This window comes from Primulina huaijiensis, chromosome 16, assembly GCF_012295235.1.
Source record: "Primulina huaijiensis isolate GDHJ02 chromosome 16, ASM1229523v2, whole genome shotgun sequence".
Lineage (NCBI taxonomy): Eukaryota > Viridiplantae > Streptophyta > Magnoliopsida > Lamiales > Gesneriaceae > Primulina > Primulina huaijiensis.
In genome coordinates, this window is record NC_133321.1 from 12,444,765 (window position 1) to 12,450,764 (window position 6,000).

The following is a 6,000-nucleotide window of genomic DNA, read 5'->3' on the forward strand; positions in this document are numbered from 1 at the left end:
CGAAAAGAGGGCTAAAAACACACATAGATTCGAGTGAGTTTGAAGATGGTAAAGGAAGAACATGAGACTAAATGATAATTATAATGTGATATTTTGAATTCCATAGACAATAAAGGTGACATTCTACCTACGGAGAAATTTTTTTAAAAAATGTATAACCAATCAATTAATTTGATGAAATAAATTAGATATTTTTAAAAGAATTCAATCAAGCGGTTAGGTCATTTGAAAAGATTTATTAAGGAATAATAGGTCATTAAAGCTAACTATTAAATGATAAGATCAATTAGACTAATAGTATATCTATCAATTTGGCTATTGAACTAAACTGACAGTTAGCAAGACTCAAAGAGTAAGTGACTACTATCTTATCACTAGGGCTTTGAGAGTCACTTCCCCCTGAACAAAATAATAACACAGTTAATATAAATCACTAAGTCTTAAAATATTTCTAAAATAAGAAAAATTATTCTCAATTGATCCATTAGTACTTTTTCGATCAAGCTTACATCCTGTATAATCTGCATAAGAATATTCAACTAAATAGAAAGATGATTCATTAACATACCATAATCCAATATTTTAAGTTTCCTTTAGATATTTGAGAATGCATTTGGTTGCTAAGAAATGAGACTGTTTAAGATCATACTGAAATTTAGCACACATACATACAACAAAAATGAATAAAGTCTTATCAATTGAACCTATTGTAAAATCATGATCGATCAAAAATTGTGATAAAATGTCATATAAAGCTCGTGGTGTTTGTTTTAATCCATGTAAAACTTTATTTAATCTAAATACATAATCATGGAAAACATGATTAACAAAACCTTGTGGTTGTTTCAAATACAATTCTTCTTGCAGTTGATCATTTAAGATAGACTCTTTACATCAATTTGGTAAACTGTAAAGTTCTTGTAGGCAGCATATGCAAAAAATTCTGATTGCTTCCAGGTCTGCCTAAAGGTGCAAATGTCTCATCAAACTCTATGTCTTCTTTTTGTCTAAAGCCTTGTGCAACCAATCTAGCTTTGTTTTTTCACAGTCTCATCTTCATTTGGTTTGTTTTTATAAACCCATCAAGTTCCAATGACTGACTTATGTGTTGATCTTGGAACCAAATGTCATACTTTGTTTATGTCAAAGTGATTTGTTGTTGGTCATGAGTTTGATTCGTATTGATTTTAAGAAGTGCAATTATTGGGAGGAAGATTATTAATGTGCAATAATTGTCCATATTAGGTAAAACGATTGAACTATAGCGCTTGGTTTTTCTATGCGGTTTTAAAAATTTGAGTTGTACTATTACCATCAGCTATAACTTTAGATAAAATGACAAACACTCGGTCTTTTATAATTTTGTTAGAAAGATGGTACATAAATACAAATGAAACAAAAAGATTAAGACTTTGAAACAAAACAAATTTTATGTCTAAATAGTTGGCAAGTCGCAAGAAAAAACAATGGGACTTCCCCACGAAAAATAAATTATATGTACAGTAGATGTTTTCTATCTTCTACAATGTTATAAATTATAATAGAAGCGAAATGGATAAAAGTATTATTTTTTTTGAAAAAAAAAATTGGATAAAATTAGATTTTGTTCTCTTAAAGTCTCACCATTTTTTTTTTCGAAAATGCTCCCTCAAATCCAAAAAATCTATCACTGCTAACAAAGTAAAAATTTAAAATACTGGAAAAATATAAATAATACGTTAATATTAAATACACGAGAAAATCATAAATGGAAACAACATATACTACTGATGAACTAGTGTAGATAATATTTAATTTAATTTTTATTGCAAAGCCAAGTTAACATAAGAAAATCATAAATGGTCTTAATTTTTAGGCAAAATAAAGGGTGTTAACTACTACTTAAAGAATCATGGACATTTTGCATTGGATTTGGAGCAAAACAATCCAACTCAGCTCAAACTTGACAATATACTTGTACGGCCTGTGTACACACTTATGATGTTCCATTCTTGGTACATTAAATTTCAGAAAAGAATAATCCCTTCTCCCTGTTTTTCATTCTTTTAATATCATTAAAAAAGAACAAAATTTGTACATATAAACCAATTGAAGAACATTTTATGGATCAAGTTTGCAAGAAAACTTCCTTGAAATGCTGTTGAAGTCCAAGAAAATCATGGAGGTTATTATCCTTAGTTCGCGTTGTTCTTGCCTCAACAAAATATTAGCTTCCCTTTCTGCAGAAGTGTATCCATCCATGGCCAATATTTCCTGAGTTCGCGGTGTTCCTCGCAATGCTGTTTTCCGTCGAGACGAAAAGTTGGATTCAGGAACTGGGCATCGACTTCTTGAAAACCGCCGAACTAAGTAAATTATAATTGTTACAAGATAATCAGGTGTCTGATTAATTTCATCTTCATCATTTTTATTTAATGATTGAATTTTACTAAATTTAATTAAAGTTTAAATTTTCAAACATTTGAGTCTTTCAAAAGCTCAATCCGAGTTATCATTGATATTATCAATCTTTCATAGGCACATTAACAGATTATCTGAATCATTTGATAATAAAATTACAAGTGTAAAAGTTCCCACTACATTGAATAAGATCATAGAGAACATCATCAGTTGGTAAGAATGATAAGAAAATCATATAAAAAAAATCCAAAAAATGTTCTCCGACATGGTACCAAGAAGCAACAAGTCTGAATGCAAAAGGATTTTTAATATTCTAATCTGATAAAGAAGATGCTTAATGCTAATTCCAAACTAAGATCAAGTTGAAATAAATCCAATGCAAAGGCGATGGATTAGCTTCACTGTTGCTATGAGTCATGCAAGAGTCTACCAAGATCCAACAAAGCTAGCAACTTAAGAATTTGAAAGAACAAAAACATAACATGTTTCAGAAGAAGTGGTCGAGATGTTCACTCTTCTTGATTCACGTCAAGATTTTTGAGTTTCGCTTCTAGATCATCTTGACCATCTCCGTCTCCGTCTCCATCTCCGTCATCAAAATCTTCTCCATCTGGATCATTCTCATCCAAGGGGCCGAGTTTATCAGGATGTTTTTTAAACATGTCCTTCAGTTCATCAATCCCTTCATCAGAAATGAAGTTTCCATTGATATTAAGTAACTTGAACCCTGGCTTATCAGCCAAATCCTGAGGCAGTGTTCTCGATGCAGCCCTTCTAAGAGAATTCTGGCTCAAATCGACTTCCTTCAACTTGTCATGCTCTTCTCCAAATGCTTTACTTATCAGAAGTGCACCATTGTCTTTGAGGTTTTTTTTCTGACAGGTTCAACTTCACAAGAGCCTTCTTTCTAGCAATGCAAGCAGTTAAGCTTTGAGTGGCTTTGGCTGATATGTCATTTCCAGCCATTTCCAAGACCTCAAGGGAAGGAGCTGCCACTTCGAGAGCGTTGGCTAAGGCGCTTGCTCCTTCATCTTCAAGATTCAGGTAGCTCAAATAAATCTCAGTGAGATTCTCCTTATTTTTAATAGCCTCAGTCAGCTTGATACTAACCTCCAGGCCAAACATGTTGTCCCGAATATCAAGTTTCTTCAGATGATTACATTTTGCAAGTGCTTCAGTCAACGCAACCCCACCTTCAGAGCCAACACGAGTGGATGAGCATCGGAAATCCTCTAATAAAGGACAACGCTTGCAATAGCCCCTTCGTCTCCTGTCATGTTGTTGTGGAAATGAAGAACCCTGAGCTTCTCTGTGGAAGGAAGCAATTCACAAACAGCTCGTGCTGCTTCCTCTGAAATCCCATCATTTATCAGATATAGTTCCTCCAAGCAAGTTTGAGACTGCAAGAGCAAACTGAATGCCCGGACTCCCTTCTCACCTAAGGCATTGTCTGAGAGATTAAGATACGTCGACTGAGAACCTTCAAGAGCTTCGGAGAAGATTTGCATAACATCAAGTGCTTCTGCCTCTGCTCTTCCAGCAACAAAGTATGAGAGATCGACTTCCTTCAATTGATTCTTTATCGAAGCTAAGATGGGCCCAGCAACATGGGCTGCACCGAGACCAATGCTTCGATTGCTGAAACGTATTCTGGTATAAAAATTGTTGGGCTCTTTTAAGGGACTCAAAAGTGCTTGTGCCTCGTCTTCTTCAATAAATGCCCGCTCACCTTTAGAAATATCAAAAAAAGGTTTCATGAAAAGCAGAATCAGCCTTGGAATCCACTGTGTCCTGTTCCTCAATCATCGTGATACAGGAACCTCCCTTAAGAACTTCCAAACATAGATTACTGCATTCTCTGACGTACAACTGCACAACAGAAGTCCCATCATCGTCAGGTTCTTGTTCATCAAGTTTACTTGCACTTCCAAATGCAAAATTTTCAATTTGTTTCGCATATTTTAAAGCCACAATCTCATTGAGACAACCATACTTGCGAGTGAAACTGGTTGGAGTTGAGATATTATTGGTCAATCGGTCCACCAGCATCTGACGTGTGTTTTGGCTAGGGGGCCAGAGCTTGACGGCTACGTATCCATGTTCTCCATTTGATGTTACAACATTCATTTTGGTCAAATCTAAATTTCACAAGCATGCGTGCTATTAATAGCAATTTCCAACAAGTGACACAAAATTGGATATTCAATAGCAGAAACAGCCAAAGGGATTAATAATAAAACATAAAAGATCGTAAAAATTCAAATATCAACCCAGAAAGCATTACACTGCACAAGATTGCGCAGAAGGGTAAATGATAACCAACCGTTCTGGCCATGCAAAATATACCCTCAAATGTACTACATGTAATTTAAAGAGGTAAAGACCAGAGCCATATTTTTTAAAAAAATTACAATGATAAATGCAATGAATCAGTTTTGTCCCGTTATTTGGAAGAATCACCCTGACTCCAAAAATATGGAATCCATTATTTCAGGCATGAACAATTAGGCACCTGGCTGCAGGTAGTAGCGCAAAATTAAAAGGTCACAAATAAGCTCTTGAGATAGATTAATTTGGATTCTTCAAATTAGATGTTAGACACTTAATATTTACTGTAATTAATTTCAGGAATGAACAAATAGGCGCCTGGCTACAGACGTGTAGTTGCACATAAAATCACACACATAAAAAAGGAGTGTGTGTGTGTGTGTGTGTGTGTGTGTGTGTGTGGGAGTCTAGGGAAAACCAAGAAGGAACTTAAAAATAAAATTTGTCGAGGTCCATTCCAAAAATTTAAGCTGCTCCCAACACACCAAAATTCATCAATCCTTGACTGAATTCCTGTTCGTGCAAGTGTATCAAAGCAAAAATGTAAAGATCAACGAAAGACCACGAAAATAAACCACAGCCCAGAACAACCGAGAAGGTGAGTGCTTGCTTCACATTACACAGAAACCAAAACCAGAAACCCTAAAAACCCGAAAACATAGAGCATCACTGGAAAATAAACAGGGCGAAAGGGAACAAATTGGAGTACCTTAGTGGTGATTTCTGGAGCAAGATTGGGTTCTTGGGATGTGTAATAATGCAATGGGAGGTCTTTTTCGCGAGACTGCCAGCCCACGTTGGGAATCGCGCTTACAACTTCCAAGGCAAAGTTCAAATAATTTGAATTTCGAATTTGAATGCCGTCTTATTTTAATTTTCCAGCAACTAACTTCATGCAACTTGAACTAGGCATTCTTATCGGATTTCCGGTTCCAGTCCAGTGATGACCGGTTTTGGAGCCACCGGTGCTGTACCCGGTAAGAATCGGTCCAAAAATCATTCCTTACTTGGAACCAATCGGATGTAGCTGATGGATCGATTTCGGGTCATTTCAAATCTATTTCGGGCTTTTTTAAAAAAATAATGGTAAAAATAAATTGTAGAAAAAATATTTTTTTTTACGTGTTTTGAGTTGAGAAAATACATCAGATAAATAGAAAGGAAACATTGTTGTTTACATCAGGGGTGCTTATCGGTTCTAGGGTTCCGGTTTCGGACCGGTTCCTGATCGGGTGGTGCTAGAACCGGTTCTGATTCCAATATTTAAACTTG

At 35.3% G+C, this 6,000-nt stretch overlaps 1 pseudogene; it reads right to left on the bottom strand.

The window, feature by feature from the left end:
* Window positions 1-2,565: 2,565 nt before the first annotated feature.
* LOC140960702 (RAN GTPase-activating protein 2-like) lies at window positions 2,566-5,786 on the bottom strand (annotated as a pseudogene).
* Window positions 5,787-6,000: the final 214 nt, after the last annotated feature.